The sequence below is a fragment of the Styela clava genome, chromosome 10 (assembly GCF_964204865.1).
Source record: "Styela clava chromosome 10, kaStyClav1.hap1.2, whole genome shotgun sequence".
NCBI classification, from domain to species: Eukaryota; Metazoa; Chordata; class Ascidiacea; order Stolidobranchia; family Styelidae; genus Styela; species Styela clava.
The window spans coordinates 21,223,263-21,238,195 of NC_135259.1; the positions used below are offsets into that span (position 1 = coordinate 21,223,263).

At 42.3% G+C, this 14,933-nt stretch overlaps 29 non-coding genes across 29 annotated transcripts; all 29 read left to right on the top strand.

Annotated features, from left to right (window-relative positions):
• The first annotated feature begins 367 nt into the window (after positions 1 to 367).
• Positions 368 to 440, top strand: Trnat-cgu (transfer RNA threonine (anticodon CGU)). Its single transcript has one exon. It is a non-coding gene; the product is annotated as a tRNA-Met (tRNA).
• A 198-nt stretch (positions 441 to 638) lies between these two features.
• Trnam-cau (transfer RNA methionine (anticodon CAU)) lies at positions 639 to 711 on the top strand. The gene has a single exon. It is a non-coding gene; the product is annotated as a tRNA-Met (tRNA).
• A 198-nt stretch (positions 712 to 909) lies between these two features.
• Trnam-cau (transfer RNA methionine (anticodon CAU)) lies at positions 910 to 982 on the top strand. The gene has a single exon. It is a non-coding gene; the product is annotated as a tRNA-Met (tRNA).
• Positions 983 to 1,178: 196 nt separating this feature from the next.
• Positions 1,179 to 1,251, top strand: Trnam-cau (transfer RNA methionine (anticodon CAU)). The gene has a single exon. It is a non-coding gene; the product is annotated as a tRNA-Met (tRNA).
• Positions 1,252 to 2,083: 832 nt separating this feature from the next.
• Positions 2,084 to 2,166, top strand: Trnal-cag (transfer RNA leucine (anticodon CAG)). The gene has a single exon. It is a non-coding gene; the product is annotated as a tRNA-Leu (tRNA).
• A 437-nt stretch (positions 2,167 to 2,603) lies between these two features.
• Trnam-cau (transfer RNA methionine (anticodon CAU)) lies at positions 2,604 to 2,676 on the top strand. The gene has a single exon. It is a non-coding gene; the product is annotated as a tRNA-Met (tRNA).
• Positions 2,677 to 2,794: 118 nt separating this feature from the next.
• On the top strand, positions 2,795 to 2,867 carry Trnam-cau (transfer RNA methionine (anticodon CAU)). Its single transcript has one exon. It is a non-coding gene; the product is annotated as a tRNA-Met (tRNA).
• A 198-nt stretch (positions 2,868 to 3,065) lies between these two features.
• Positions 3,066 to 3,138, top strand: Trnam-cau (transfer RNA methionine (anticodon CAU)). The gene has a single exon. It is a non-coding gene; the product is annotated as a tRNA-Met (tRNA).
• A 196-nt stretch (positions 3,139 to 3,334) lies between these two features.
• Trnam-cau (transfer RNA methionine (anticodon CAU)) lies at positions 3,335 to 3,407 on the top strand. Its single transcript has one exon. It is a non-coding gene; the product is annotated as a tRNA-Met (tRNA).
• Positions 3,408 to 4,237: 830 nt separating this feature from the next.
• Positions 4,238 to 4,320, top strand: Trnal-cag (transfer RNA leucine (anticodon CAG)). Its single transcript has one exon. It is a non-coding gene; the product is annotated as a tRNA-Leu (tRNA).
• Positions 4,321 to 5,538: 1,218 nt separating this feature from the next.
• Positions 5,539 to 5,621, top strand: Trnal-cag (transfer RNA leucine (anticodon CAG)). The gene has a single exon. It is a non-coding gene; the product is annotated as a tRNA-Leu (tRNA).
• Positions 5,622 to 6,058: 437 nt separating this feature from the next.
• Positions 6,059 to 6,131, top strand: Trnai-aau (transfer RNA isoleucine (anticodon AAU)). The gene has a single exon. It is a non-coding gene; the product is annotated as a tRNA-Ile (tRNA).
• Positions 6,132 to 6,571: 440 nt separating this feature from the next.
• Trnal-cag (transfer RNA leucine (anticodon CAG)) lies at positions 6,572 to 6,654 on the top strand. Its single transcript has one exon. It is a non-coding gene; the product is annotated as a tRNA-Leu (tRNA).
• Positions 6,655 to 7,157: 503 nt separating this feature from the next.
• Trnam-cau (transfer RNA methionine (anticodon CAU)) lies at positions 7,158 to 7,230 on the top strand. Its single transcript has one exon. It is a non-coding gene; the product is annotated as a tRNA-Met (tRNA).
• A 199-nt stretch (positions 7,231 to 7,429) lies between these two features.
• Positions 7,430 to 7,502, top strand: Trnam-cau (transfer RNA methionine (anticodon CAU)). The gene has a single exon. It is a non-coding gene; the product is annotated as a tRNA-Met (tRNA).
• Positions 7,503 to 7,971: 469 nt separating this feature from the next.
• Positions 7,972 to 8,044, top strand: Trnam-cau (transfer RNA methionine (anticodon CAU)). Its single transcript has one exon. It is a non-coding gene; the product is annotated as a tRNA-Met (tRNA).
• Positions 8,045 to 8,242: 198 nt separating this feature from the next.
• Positions 8,243 to 8,315, top strand: Trnam-cau (transfer RNA methionine (anticodon CAU)). Its single transcript has one exon. It is a non-coding gene; the product is annotated as a tRNA-Met (tRNA).
• Positions 8,316 to 8,511: 196 nt separating this feature from the next.
• Positions 8,512 to 8,584, top strand: Trnam-cau (transfer RNA methionine (anticodon CAU)). The gene has a single exon. It is a non-coding gene; the product is annotated as a tRNA-Met (tRNA).
• An 829-nt stretch (positions 8,585 to 9,413) lies between these two features.
• On the top strand, positions 9,414 to 9,497 carry Trnal-cag (transfer RNA leucine (anticodon CAG)). Its single transcript has one exon. It is a non-coding gene; the product is annotated as a tRNA-Leu (tRNA).
• Positions 9,498 to 10,203: 706 nt separating this feature from the next.
• Positions 10,204 to 10,276, top strand: Trnam-cau (transfer RNA methionine (anticodon CAU)). The gene has a single exon. It is a non-coding gene; the product is annotated as a tRNA-Met (tRNA).
• A 440-nt stretch (positions 10,277 to 10,716) lies between these two features.
• Positions 10,717 to 10,799, top strand: Trnal-cag (transfer RNA leucine (anticodon CAG)). The gene has a single exon. It is a non-coding gene; the product is annotated as a tRNA-Leu (tRNA).
• A 233-nt stretch (positions 10,800 to 11,032) lies between these two features.
• Positions 11,033 to 11,105, top strand: Trnat-cgu (transfer RNA threonine (anticodon CGU)). The gene has a single exon. It is a non-coding gene; the product is annotated as a tRNA-Thr (tRNA).
• Positions 11,106 to 11,304: 199 nt separating this feature from the next.
• Trnam-cau (transfer RNA methionine (anticodon CAU)) lies at positions 11,305 to 11,377 on the top strand. The gene has a single exon. It is a non-coding gene; the product is annotated as a tRNA-Met (tRNA).
• Positions 11,378 to 11,574: 197 nt separating this feature from the next.
• Positions 11,575 to 11,647, top strand: Trnam-cau (transfer RNA methionine (anticodon CAU)). Its single transcript has one exon. It is a non-coding gene; the product is annotated as a tRNA-Met (tRNA).
• A 198-nt stretch (positions 11,648 to 11,845) lies between these two features.
• Positions 11,846 to 11,918, top strand: Trnam-cau (transfer RNA methionine (anticodon CAU)). The gene has a single exon. It is a non-coding gene; the product is annotated as a tRNA-Met (tRNA).
• A 196-nt stretch (positions 11,919 to 12,114) lies between these two features.
• Trnam-cau (transfer RNA methionine (anticodon CAU)) lies at positions 12,115 to 12,187 on the top strand. Its single transcript has one exon. It is a non-coding gene; the product is annotated as a tRNA-Met (tRNA).
• An 829-nt stretch (positions 12,188 to 13,016) lies between these two features.
• Positions 13,017 to 13,099, top strand: Trnal-cag (transfer RNA leucine (anticodon CAG)). The gene has a single exon. It is a non-coding gene; the product is annotated as a tRNA-Leu (tRNA).
• A 927-nt stretch (positions 13,100 to 14,026) lies between these two features.
• On the top strand, positions 14,027 to 14,109 carry Trnal-cag (transfer RNA leucine (anticodon CAG)). Its single transcript has one exon. It is a non-coding gene; the product is annotated as a tRNA-Leu (tRNA).
• A 503-nt stretch (positions 14,110 to 14,612) lies between these two features.
• Trnam-cau (transfer RNA methionine (anticodon CAU)) lies at positions 14,613 to 14,685 on the top strand. The gene has a single exon. It is a non-coding gene; the product is annotated as a tRNA-Met (tRNA).
• The last annotated feature ends 248 nt before the right edge of the window (positions 14,686 to 14,933 follow it).

A 14,933-nucleotide genomic window follows, 5' to 3' on the forward strand; every position in this document is an offset into this window, starting at 1 on the left:
CACGTCTATTGTAATCTAAGCTGCTGCGTTCAGGTCGCAGTGTCTGATTGAGACTTGGTTTCGTAACCCGCTCCTGTCATAATGCTGGCACACAAGTCATTTCAGAACAATCAATGACGTTATTCATTGCTTTGTAATATATATGGCTCTTCGTGATAGAAGCCTGGATTGCGCAGTAGGCAGTGCGTGACTCTCATAATCTCAAGGTCGTCAGTTCGATCTAAGGCGCTACGTTTATTTCGCAGTCTTCCAATGAGACTTGGATTTGTGACACGCTTCTGTCATACTGTTGGCACGCAAATCCTTTTTGAACAATAAATGACGAAACAAACAGAATTTGTTATATATATTGCTCGATTTGATGGGAGCCTCGATGGCGCAGTAGGCAGCGCGTGAGTCTCATAATCTCAAGGTCGTGAGTTCGATCCTCACTCGAGGCACATAAATATTTTAGACTTCATGCGACAGAAAGAACACATGTCTAATGTAATATAAGACGCTACGTTCATGTCGCAGTCTTCCATTGAGACTTGGATTTGTGACACGCATCTGTCATACCGTTGGCACACAAATCCTTTTTGAACAATAAATGACGAACCAATAGAATTTGTTATATATATTGCTCGCTTTTGATGGGAGCCTCGATGGCGCAGTAGGCAGCGCGTGAGTCTCATGATCTCAAGGTCGTGAGTTCTATCCTCACTCGAGGCACATAAATATTTTAGACTTCATGCGACAGAAAGAACACATGTCTAATGTAATATAAGACGCTACGTTCATGTCGCAGTCTTCCATTGAGACTTGGATTTGTGACACGCATCTGTCATACCGTTGGCACACAAATTCTTTTTGAACAATAAATGACGAAACAAATAGAATTTGTTATATATATTGCTTGCTTTGATCGGAGCCTCGATGGCGCAGTAGGCAGCGCGTGAGTCTCATAATCTCAAGGTCGTGAGTTCGATCCTCGCTCGAGGCACATAAATATTTTAGACTTGGTGCGACAGAAAGAACACATGTCTAATGTAATCTAAGGCGCTACGTTTATGTCGCAGTCTTCCATGAGACTTGGATTTGTGACACGCTTCTGTCATACTGTTGGCACACAAAACCTTTTCGAACAACGAATGACGAAACAAGTGTAATTTTTATATATATTGCTCGCTTTGAAGGGAGCCTCGATGGCGCAGTAGGCAGCGCGTGAGTCTCATAATCTCAAGGTCGTGAGTTCGATCCTCACTCGAGGCATATAATTATTTCAGACTTGATGTGACAGAACAGGACACATGTCTAATGTAATCTAAGTCGCTGCGTCCATGTCGCAGTCTTCTAGTGAGACTTGGATTTGTGACACGCTTCTGTCATACTGTTGGCACACAAATACTTTTCAAACAATGAATGACGAAATAATAGATTTTGTTGAACATATTTCCCGATGTGATGGGGGGCTGCGAGTCTCAAGGTCGTGAGTTCAATCCTCACTTGGGGAACATTAAATACTTTAGACCTGATGCGACAGTCCAGAAAGACATATCTATCGTGCTATCTAGATTTGGAGTTGATTCCAATTTCGGTTTCTTAAAACACTGAATTACTTCACTCGTTTTCACTTTATAAGATTTCTATAAGATTCCTATATTTTATTTGCTACCCTGTGTGCATAGCAGGGCATAATGGCCGACCGGTCTAAGGCGCCACGTTCATGTCGCAGTCTTCCATTGAGACTTGGATTTGTGACACGCTTCTGTCATACCGTTGGCACACAAACCCTTTTCGATCAATAAAAAGACGAAACAAATAGAATTTGTTATATATATATATGCTCGCTTTGATGGGAGCTTCGATGGCGCAGTAGGCAGCGCGTGAGTTTCAAGGTCGTGAGTTCAATCCTCACTTGGGGAACATTAAATACTTTAGACCTGATGCGACAGTCCAGAAAGACATATCTACCGTGATATCTAGCTATTGGAGTTGATTCCAATTTCGGTTTCCTAAAACACTGAATTACTTCACTCGTTTTCACTTTATAAGATTTCAATAGGGTCCCTATTTTTTATTTGCTACCCTGTGAGCATAGAAAGGCAGAATGGCCGAGCGGTCTAAGGCGCTGCGTTCAGGTCGCAGTCTCCGATGGAGGCGTGGGTTCGAATCCCACTTCTGTCCTATTTTTTGCACACAAATCCTTAAACTCGGGTCGGATCGTATAACTTAGACCTGGTGCGAAAGAACATAAACACGTCTATTGTAATCTAAGCTGCTGCGTTCAGGTCGCAGTGTCTGATTGAGACTTGGTTTCGTAACCCGCTCTTGTCTTAATGCTGGCACACAAGTCATTTCATAACAATCAATGACGTTAATCATTGCTTTGTAATATATATGGCTCTTCGTGATAGAAGCCTGGATTGCGCAGTAGGCAGTGCGTGACTCTCATAATCTCAAGGTCGTCAGTTCGATCTAAGGCGCTACGTTTATTTCGCAGTCTTCCAATGAGACTTGGATTTGTGACACGCTTCTGTCATACTGTTGGCACGCAAATCCTTTTTGAACAATAAATGACGAACCAATAGAATTTGTTATATAAATTGCTCGCTTTGATGGGAGCCTCGATAGCGCAGTAGGCAGCGCGTGAGTCTCATAATCTCAAGGTCGTGAGTTCGATCCTCACTCGAGGCACTGGATGAGACTTGGATTTGTGACACGCATCTGTCATACCGTTGGCACACAAATCCTTTTTGAACAATAAATGACGAACCAATAGAATTTGTTATATATATTGCTCGCTTTGATGGGAGCCTCGATGGCGCAGTAGGCAGCGCGTGAGTCTCATGATCTCAAGGTCGTGAGTTCTATCCTCACTCGAGGCACATAAATATTTTAGACTTCATGCGACAGAAAGAACACATGTCTAATGTAATATAAGACGCTACGTTCATGTCGCAGTCTTCCATTGAGACTTGGATTTGTGACACGCATCTGTCATACCGTTGGCACACAAATTCTTTTTGAACAATAAATGACGAAACAAATAGAATTTGTTATATATATTGCTTGCTTTGATCGGAGCCTCGATGGCGCAGTAGGCAGCGCGTGAGTCTCATAATCTCAAGGTCGTGAGTTCGATCCTCGCTCGAGGCACATAAATGTTTTAGACTTGGTGCGACAGAAAGAACACATGTCTAATGTAATCTAAGGCGCTACGTTTATGTCGCAGTCTTCCATGAGACTTGGATTTGTGACACGCTTCTGTCATACTGTTGGCACACCAAACCTTTTCGAACAACGAATGACGAAACAAGTGTAATTTTTATATATATTGCTCGCTTTGAAGGGAGCCTCGATGGCGCAGTAGGCAGCGCGTGAGTCTCATAATCTCAAGGTCGTGAGTTCGATCCTCACTCGAGGCATATAATTATTTCAGACTTGATGTGACAGAACAGGACACATGTCTAATGTAATCTAAGTCGCTGCGTCCATGTCGCAGTCTTCTAGTGAGACTTGGATTTGTGACACGCTTCTGTCATACTGTTGGCACACAAATACTTTTCAAACAATGAATGACGAAATAATAGATTTTGTTGAACATATTTCCCGATGTGATGGGGGGCTGCGAGTCTCAAGGTCGTGAGTTCAATCCTCACTTGGGGAACATTAAATACTTTAGACCTGATGCGACAGTCCAGAAAGACATATCTATCGTGCTATCTAGATTTGGAGTTGATTCCAATTTCGGTTTCTTAAAACACTGAATTACTTCACTCGTTTTCACTTTATAAGATTTCTATAAGATTCCTATATTTTATTTGCTACCCTGTGTGCATAGCAGGGCATAATGGCCGACCGGTCTAAGGCGCCACGTTCATGTCGCAGTCTTCCATTGAGACTTGGATTTGTGACACGCTTCTGTCATACCGTTGGCACACAAATCCTTTTTGAACAATAAATGACGAACCAATAGAATTTGTTATATATATATATGCTCGCTTTGATGGGAGCTTCGATGGCGCAGTAGGCAGCGCGTGAGTTTCAAGGTCGTGAGTTCAATCCTCACTTGGGGAACATTAAATACTTTAGACCTGATGCGACAGTCCAGAAAGACATATCTACCGTGATATCTAGCTATTGGAGTTGATTCCAATTTCGGTTTCCTAAAACACTGAATTACTTCACTCGTTTTCACTTTATAAGATTTCAATAGGGTCCCTATTTTTTATTTGCTACCCTGTGAGCATAGAAAGGCAGAATGGCCGAGCGGTCTAAGGCGCTGCGTTCAGGTCGCAGTCTCCGATGGAGGCGTGGGTTCGAATCCCACTTCTGTCCTATTTTTTGCACACAAATCCTTAAACTCGGGTCGGATCGTATAACTTAGACCTGATGCGAAAGAACATAAACACGTCTATTGTAATCTAAGCTGCTGCGTTCAGGTAGAAGTGTCTGATTGAGACTTGGTTTCGTAACCCGCTCTTGTCATAATGCTGGCACACAAGTAATTTCAGAACAATCAATGACGGTATTCATTGCTTTGTAATATATATGGCTCTTCGTGATAGAAGCCTGGATTGTGCAGTAGGCAGTGCGTGACTCTCATAATCTCAAGGTCGTCAGTTCGATCTAAGGCGCTACGTTTATTTCGCAGTCTTCCAATGAGACTTGGATTTGTGACACGCTTCTGTCATACTGTTGGCACGCAAATTCTTTTTGAACAATAAATGACGAACCAATGGAATTTGTTATATATCTTGCTCGCTTTGATGGGACCCTCGATGGCGCAGTAGGCAGCGCGTGAGTCTCATAATCTCAAGGTCGTGAGTTCGATCCTCACTCGAGGCACATAAATATTTTAGACTTCATGCGACAGAAAGAACATATGTCTAATGTAATCTAAGGCGCTACGTTTATGTCGCAGTCTTCCATGAGACTTGGATTTGTGACACGCTTCTGTCATACTGTTAGCACACAAAACCTTTTCGAACAATGAATGACGAAACAAGTGTAATTTTTATATATATTGCTCGCTTTGAAGGAAGCCTCGATGGCGCAGAGGCAGCGCGTGAGTCTCATAATTTCAAGGTCATGAGTTCGATCCTCACTCGAGGCATATAATTATTTTAGACTTGATGCGACAGAAAGAACACATGTCTAATGTAATCTAAGGCGCTGCGTCCATGTCGCAGTCTTCTAGTGAGACTTGGATTTGTGACACGCTTCTGCCATACTGTTGGCACACAAATACTTTTCAAACAATAAATGCAAAAATAGTAGATTTTGTTGAACATATTTCCCGATGTGATGGGGGCCTCTATGGTGCAGTAGGCAGCGTGTGAGTCTCAAGGTCGTGAGTTCAATACTCACTTGGGGAACATTAAATACTTTAGATCTGATGCGACAGTCCAGAAAGACATATCTACCGTGATATCTAGCTTTTGGAGTTGATTCCAATTTCGGTTTCCTAAAACACTGAATTACTTCACTCGTTTTCACTTTATGAGATTTCAATAGGGTTCCTATATTTTATTTGCTACCCTGTGTGCATAGAAAGGTAGGATGGCCGAGCGGTCTGAGGCGCTGCGTTCAGGTCGCAGTCTCCGATGGAGGCGTGGGTTCGAATCCCACTTCTGTCATATTTTTTGCACACAAATCCTTAAACTCGGGTCATATCGTATAACTTAGACCTGGTGCGAAAGAACATAAACACGTCTATTGTAATCTAAGCTGCTGCGTTCAGGTCGCAGTGTCTGATTGAGACTTGGTTTCGTAACCCGCTCTTGTCATGATGCTGGCACACAAGTCATTTCATAACAATCAATGACGTTAATCATTGCTTTGTAATATATATGGCTCTTCGTGATAGAAGCCTGGATTGCGCAGTAGGCAGTGCGTGACTCTCATAATCTCAAGGTCGTCAGTTCGATCTAAGGCGCTACGTTTATTTCGCAGTCTTCCAATGATACTTGGATTTGTGACACGCTTCTGTCATACTGTTGGCACGCAAATCCTTTTTGAACAATAAATGACGAACCAATAGAATTTGTTATATATATTGCTCGCTTCGATGGGAGCCTCGATGGCGCAGTAGGCAGCGCGGGAGTCTAATAATCTCAAGGTCGTGAGTTCGATCCTCACTCGAGGCACATAAATATTTTAGACTTCATGCGACAGAAAGAACACATGTCTAATGTAATATAAGACGCTACGTTCATGTCGCAGTCTTCCATTGAGACTTGGATTTGTGACACGCTTCTGTCATACTGTTGGCACACAAATACTTTTCAAACAATAAATGCAAAAATAGTAGATTTTGTTGAACATATTTCCCGATGTGATGGGGGCCTCTATGGCGCAGTAGGCAGCGTGTGAGTCTCAAGGTCGTGAGTTCAATACTCACTTGGGGAATATTAAATACTTTAGACCTGATGCGATAGTCCAGAAAGACATATCTACCGTGATATCTAGCTTTTGGAGTTGATTCCAATTTCGGTTTCATAAAACACTGAATTACTTCCCTCGTTTTCACTTTATAAGATTTCAATAGGGTTCCTATATTTTATTTGCTACCCTGTGTGCATAGAAAGGCAGAATGGCCGAGCGGTCTAAGGCGCTGCGTTCAGGTCGCAGTCTCCGATGGAGGCGTGGGTTCGAATCCCACTTCTGTCATATTTTTTGCACACAAATCCTTAAACTCGGGTCGGATCGTATAACTTAGACCTGATGCGAAAGAACATAAACACGTCTATTGTAATCTAAGCTGCTGCGTTCAGGTCGCAGTGTCTGATTGAGACTTGGTTTCGTAACCCGCTCTTGTCATGATGCTGGCACACAAGTCATTTCAGAACAATCAATGACGTTATTCATTGATTTTGTTATATATATGGCTCTTCGTGATAGAAGCCTGGATTGCGCAGTAGGCAGTGCGTGAGTCTCATAATCTCAAGGTCGTGAGTTCGATCCTCACTCGAGGCACATAAATATTTTAGACTTGATGCGACAGAAAGAACACATGTCTTATGTAATCTAAGGCGCTACGTTTATTTTGCAGTCTTCCAATGAGACTTGGATTTGTGACACGCTTGTGTCATACTGTTGGCACGCAAATCCTTTTTGAACAATAAATGACGAACCAATAGAATTTATTATATATATTGCTCGCTTTGATGGGAGCCTCGATGGCGCAGTAGGCAGCGCGTGAGTCTCATAATCTCAAGGTCGTGAGTTCGATCCTCACTCGAGGCACATAAATATTTTAGACTTGATGCTACAGAAAGGAACACATGTCTAATGTAATCTAAGGCGCTACGTTTATTTCGCAGTCTTCCAATGAGACTTGGATTCGTGACACGCTTCTGTCATACTGTTGGCACGCAAATCCTTTTTGAACAATAAATGACGAAACAAATAGAATTTGTTATATATATTGCTCGCTTTGATGGGAGCCTCGATGGCGCAGTAGGCAGCGCGTGAGTCTCATAATCTCAAGGTCGTGAGTTCGATCCTCACTCGAGGCACATAAATATTTTAGACTTCATGCGACAGAAAGAACACATGTCTAATGTAATATAAGACGCTACGTTCATGTCGCATTCTTCCATTGAGACTCGGATTTGTGACACGCATCTGTCATACCGTTGGCACACAAATTCTTTTTGAACAATAAATGACGAAACAAATAGAATTTGTTATATATATTGCTCGCTTTGATGGGAGCCTCAATGGCGCAGTAGGCAGCGCGTGAGTCTCATAATCTCAAGGTCGTAAGTTCTATCCTCACTCGAGGCACATAAATATTTTAGACTTCATGCGACAGAAAGAACACATGTCTAATCTAATATAAGACGCTACGTTCATGTCGCAGTCTTCCATTGACACTTGGATTTGTGACACGCATCTGTCATACCGTTGGCACACAAATTCGTTTTGAACAATAGATGACGAAACAAATAGAATTTGTTATATATATTGCTTGCTTTGATGGGAGCCTCGATGGCGCAGTAGGCAGCGCGTGAGTCTCATAATCTCAAGGTCGTGAGTTCTATCCTCACTCGAGGCACATAAATATTTTAGACTTCATGCGACAGAAAGAACACATGTCTAATGTAATATAAGACGCTACGTTCATGTCGCAGTCTTCCATTGAGACTTGGATTTGTGACACGCATCTGTCATACCGTTGGCACACAAATTCTTTTTTAACAATAAATGACGAAACAAATAGAATTTGTTATATATATTGCTTGCTTTGATGGGAGCCTCGATGGCGCAGTATGCAGCGCGTGAGTCTCATAATCTCAAGGTCGTGAGTTCGATCCTCACTCGAGGCACATAAATATTTTAGACTTGGTGCGACAGAAAGAACACATGTCTAATGTAATCTAAGGCGCTACGTTTAGGTCGCAGTCTTCCATGAGACTTGGATTTGTGACACGCTTCTGTCATACTGTTGGCACACAAAACCTTTTCGAACAACGAATGACGAAAGAAGTGTAATTTTTATATATATTGCTCGCTTTGAAGGGAGCCTCGATGGCGCGGTAGGCAGCGCGTGAGTCTCATAATCTCAAGGTCGTGAGTTCGATCCTCACTCGAGGCATATGATTATTTCAGACTTGATGTGACAGAACAGGACACATGTCTAATGTAATCTAAGTCGCTGCGTCCATGTCGCAGTCTTCTAGTGAGACTTGGATTTGTGACACGCTTCTGTCATACTGTTGGCACACAAATACTTTTCAAACAATGAATGACGAAATAATAGATTTTGTTGAACATATTTCCCGATGTGATGGGGGGCTGCGAGTCTCAAGGTCGTGAGTTCAATCCTCACTTGGGGAACATTAAATACTTTAGACCTGATGCGACAGTCCAGAAAGATATATCTATCGTGCTATCTAGATTTGGAGTTGATTCCAATTTCGGTTTCTTAAAACACTGAATTACTTCACTCGTTTTCACTTTATAAGATTTCTATAAGATTCCTATATTTTATTTGCTACCCTGTGTGCATAGCAGGGCATAATGGCCGAGCGGTCTAAGGCGCCACGTTCATGTCGCAGTCTTCCATTGAGACTTGGATTTGTGACACGCTTCTGTCATACCGTTGGCACACAAACCCTTTTCGAACAATAAATGACGAAACAAATAGAATTTGTTATATATATATGCTCGCTTTGATGGGAGCTTCGATGGCGCAGTAGGCAGCGCGTGAGTTTCAAGGTCGTGAGTTCAATCCTCACTTGGGGAACATTAAATACTTTAGACCTGATGCGACAGTCCAGAAAGACATATCTACCGTGATATCTAGCTATTGGAGTTGATTCCAATTTCGGTTTCCTAAAACACTGAATTACTTCACTCGTTTTCACTTTATAAGATTTCAATAGGGTCCCTATTTTTTATTTGCTACCCTGTGAGCATAGAAAGGCAGAATGGCCGAGCGGGTCTAAGGCGCTGCGTTCAGGTCGCAGTCTCCGATGGAGGCGTGGGTTCGAATCCCACTTCTGTCATATTTTTTGCACACAAATCCTTAAACTCGGGTCGGATCGTATAACTTAGACCTGATGCGAAAGAACATAAACACGTCTATTGTAATCTAAGCTGCTGCGTTCAGGTCGCAGTGTCTGATTGAGACTTGGTTTCGTAACCCGCTCTTGTCATAATGCTGGCACACAAGTCATTTCAGAACAATCAATGACGGTATTCATTGCTTTGTAATATATATGGCTCTTCGTGATAGAAGCCTGGATTGCGCAGTAGGCAGTGCGTGACTCTCATAATCTCAAGGTCGTCAGTTCGATCTAAGGCGCTACGTTTATTTCGCAGTCTTCCAATGAGACTTGGATTTGTGACACGCTTCTGTCATACTGTTGGCACGCAAATCCTATTTGAACAATAAATGACGAACCAATGGAATTTGTTATATATCTTGCTCGCTTTGATGGGACCCTCGATGGCGCAGTAGGCAGCGCGTGAGTCTCATAATCTCAAGGTCGTGAGTTCGATCCTCACTCGAGGCACATAAATATTATAGACTTCATGCGACAGAAAGAACATATGTCTAATGTAATCTAAGGCGCTACGTTTATGTCGCAGTCTTCCATGATACTTGGATTTGTGACACGCTTCTGTCATACTGTTAGCACACAAAACCTTTTCGAACAATGAATGACGAAACAAGTGTAATTTTTATATATATTGCTCGCTTTGAAGGAAGCCTCGATGGCGCAGTAGGCAGCGCGTGAGTCTCATAATGTCAAGGTCGTGAGTTCGATCCTCACTCGAGGCATATAATTATTTTAGACTTGATGCGACAGAAAGAACACATGTCTAATGTAATCTAAGGCGCTGCGTCCATGTCGCAGTCTTCTAGTGAGACTTGGATTTGTGACACGCTTCTGTCATACTGTTGGCACACAAATACTTTTCAAACAATAAATGCAAAAATAGTAGATTTTGTTGAACATATTTCCCGATGTGATGGGGGCCTCTATGGTGCAGTAGGCAGCGTGTGAGTCTCAAGGTCGTGAGTTCAATACTCACTTGGGGAATATTAAATACTTTAGACCTGATGCGATAGTCCAGAAAGACATATCTACCGTGATATCTAGCTTTTGGAGTTGATTCCAATTTCGGTTTCCTAAAACACTGAATTACTTCACTCGTTTTCACTTTATAAGATTTCAATAGGGTTCCTATATTTTATTTGCTACCCTGTGTGCATAGAAAGGCAGAATGGCCGAGCGGTCTAAGGCGCTGCGTTCAGGTCGCAGTCTCCGATGGAGGCGTGGGTTCGAATCCCACTTCTGTCATATTCTTTGCACACAAATCCTTAAACTCGGGTCGGATCGTATAACTTAGACCTGATGCGAAAGAACATAAACACGTCTATTGTAATCTAAGCTGCTGCGTTCAGGTCGCAGTGTCTGATTGAAACTTGGTTTCGTAACCCGCTCTTGTCATGATGCTGGCACACAAGTCATTTCAGAACAATCAATGACGTTATTCATTGATTTTGTTATATATATGGCTCTTCGTGATAGAAGCCTGGATTGCGCAGTAGGCAGTGCGTGAGTCTCGTAATCTCAAGGTCGTGAGTTCGATCCTCACTCGAGGCACATAAATATTTTAGACTCGATGCTACAGAAAGGAACACATGTCTAATGTAATCTAAGGCGCTACGTTTATTTCGCAGTCTTCCAATGAGACTTGGATTCGTGAAACGCTTCTGTCATACTGTTGGCACGCAAATCCTTTTTGAACAATAAATGACGAAACAAATAGAATTTGTTATATATATTGCTCGCTTTGATGGGAGCCTCGATGGCGCAGTAGGCAGCGCGTGAGTCTCATAATCTCAAGGTCGCGAGTTCGATCCTCACTCGAGGCACATAAATATTTTAGACTTCATGCGACAGAAAGAACACATGTCTAATGTAATATAAGACGCTACGTTCATGTCGCAGTCTTCCATTGAGACTTGGATTTGTGACACGCATCTGTCATACCGTTGGCACACAAATCCTTTTTGAACAATAAATGACGAACCAATAGAATTTGTTATATATATTGCTCGCTTTGATGGGAGCCTCGATGGCGCAGTAGGCAGCGCGTGAGTCTCATAATCTCAAGGTCGTGAGTTCTATCCTCACTCGAGGCACATAAATATTTTAGACTTCATGCGACAGAAAGAACACATGTCTAATGTAATATAAGACGCTACGTTCATGTCGCAGTCTTCCATTGAGACTTGGATTTGTGACACGCATCTGTCATACCGTTGGCACACAAATTCTTTTTGAACAATAAATGACGAAACAAATAGAATTTGTTATATATATTGCTTGCTTTGATGGGAGCCTCGATGGCGCAGTAGGCAGCGCGTGAGTCTCATAATCTCAAGGTCGTGAGTTCGATCCTCACTCGAGGCACATAAATATTTTAGACTTGGTGCGACAGAAAGAACACATGTCTAATGTAATCTAAGGCGCTACGTTTATGTCGCAGTCTTCCATGAGACTTGGATTTGTGACACGCTTCTGTCATACTGTTGGCACACAAAACCTTTTCGAACAACGAATGACGAAACAAGTGTAATTTTTATATATATTGCTCGCTTTGAAGGGAGCCTCGATGGCGCAGTAGGCAGCGCGTGAGTCTCATAATCTCAAGGTCGTGAGTTCGATCCTCACTCGAGGCATATAATTATTTCAGACTTGATGTGACAGAACAGGACACATGTCTAAAGTAATCTAAGTCGCTGCGTCCATGTCGCAGTCTTCTAGTGAGACTTGGATTTGTGACACGCTTCTGTCATACTGTTGGCACACAAATACTTTTCAAATAATGAATGACGAAATAATAGATTTTGTTGAACATATTTCCCGATGTGATGGGGGGCTGCGAGTCTCAAGGTCGTGAGTTCAATCCTCACTTGGGGAACATTAAATACTTTAGACCTGATGCGACAGTCCAGAAAGACATATCTATCGTGCTATCTAGATTTGGAGTTGATTCCAATTTCGGTTTCTTAAAACACTGAATTACTTCACTCGTTTTCACTTTATAAGATTTCTATAAGATTCCTATATTTTATTTGCTACCCTGTGTGCATAGCAGGGCATAATGGCCGAGCGGTCTAAGGCGCCACGTTCATGTCGCAGTCTTCCATTGAGACTTGGATTCGTGACACGCTTCTGTCATACCGTTGGCACACAAACCCTTTTCGAACAATAAATGACGAAACAAATAGAATTTGTTATATATATATGCTCGCTTTGATGGGAGCTTCGATGGCGCAGTAGGCAGCGCGTGAGTTTCAAGGTCGTGAGTTCAATACTCACTTGGGGAACATTAAATACTTTAGATCTGATGCGACAGTCCAGAAAGACATATCTACCGTGATATCTAGCTTTTGGAGTTGATTCCAATTTCGGTTTCCTAAAACACTGAATTACTTCACTCGTTTTCACTTTATGAGATTTCAATAGGGTTCCTATATTTTATTTGCTACCCTGTGTGCATAGAAAGGCAGGATGGCCGAGCGGTCTGAGGCGCTGCGTTCAGGTCGCAGTCTCCGATGGAGGCGTGGGTTCGAATCCCACTTCTGTCATATTTTTTGCACACAAATCCTTAAACTCGGGTCATATCGTATAACTTAGACCTGGTGCGAAAGAACATAAACACGTCTATTGTAATCTAAGCTGCTGCGTTCAGGTCGCAGTGTCTGATTGAGACTTGGTTTCGTAACCCGCTCTTGTCATAATGCTGGCACACAAGTCATTTCATAACAATCAATGACGTTAATCATTGCTTTGTAATATATATGGCTCTTCGTGATAGAAGCCTGGATTGCGCAGTAGGCAGTGCGTGACTCTCATAATCTCAAGGTCGTCAGTTCGATCAAAGGCGCTACGTTTATTTCGCAGTCTTACAATGATACTTGGATTTGTGACACGCTTCTGTCATACTGTTGGCACGCAAATCCTTTTTGAACAATAAATGACGAACCAATAGAATTTGTTATATATATTGCTCGCTTTGATTGGAGACTCGATGGCGCAGTAGGCAGCGCGTGAGTTCGATCCTCACTCGAGGCACATAAATATTTTAGACTTCATGCGACAGAAAGAACACATGTCTAATGTAATATAAGACGCTACGTTCATGTCGCAGTCTTCCATTGAGACTTGGATTTGTGACACGCTTCTGTCATACTGTTGGCACACAAATACTTTTCAAACAATAAATGCAAAAATAGTAGATTTTGTTGAACATATTTCCCGATGTGATAGGGGCCTCTATGGCGCAGTAGGCAGCGTGTGAGTCTCAAGGTCGTGAGTTCAATACTTACTTGGGGAATATTAAATACTTTAGACCTGATGCGATAGTCCAGAAAGACATATCTACCGTGATATCTAGCTTTTGGAGTTGATTCCAATTTCGGTTTCCTAAAACACTGAATTACTTCACTCGTTTTCACTTTATAAGATTTCAATAGGGTTCCTATATTTTATTTGCTACCCTGTGTGCATAGAAAAGCAGAATGGCCGAGCGGTCTAAGGCGCTGCGTCCAGGTCGCAGTCTCCGATGGAAGCGTGGGTTCGAATCCCACTTCTGTCACATTTTTTGCACACAAATCCTTAAACTCGGGTCGGATCGTATAACTTAGACCTGATGCGAAAGAACATAAACACGTCTATTGTAATCTAAGCTGCTGCGTTCAGGTCGCAGTGTCTGATTGAGACTTGGTTTCGTAACCCACTCTTGTCATGATGCTGGCACACAAGTCATTTCAGAACAATCAATGACGTTATTCATTGATTTTGTTATATATATGGTTCTTCGTGATAGAAGCCTGGATTGCGCAGTAGGCAGTGCGTGAGTCTCATAATCTCAAGGTCGTGAGTTCGATCCTCACTCGAGGCACATAAATATTTTAGACTTGATGCGACAGAAAGAACACATGTCTTATGTAATCTAAGGCGCTACGTTTATTTTGCAGTCTTCCAATGAGACTTGGATTTGTGACACGCTTCTGTCATACTGTTGGCACGCAAATCCTTTTTGAACAATAAATGACGAACCAATAGAATTTATTATATATATTGCTCGCTTTGATGGGAGCCTCGATGGCGCAGTAGGCAGCGCGTGAGTCTCATAATCTCAAGGTCGTGAGTTCGATCCTCACTCGAGGCACATAAATATTTTAGACTTGATGCTACAGAAAGGAACACATGTCTAATGTAATCTAAGGCGCTACGTTTATTTCGCAGTCTTCTAATGAGACTTGGATTTGTGACACGCTTCTGTCATACAGTTGGCACGCAAATCCTTTTTGAACAATAAATGACGAACCAATAGAATTTGTTATATATATTGCTCGCTTTGATGGGAGCCTCGATGGCGCAGTAGGCAGCGCGTGAGTCGCGTGGCCGAGCGGTCTA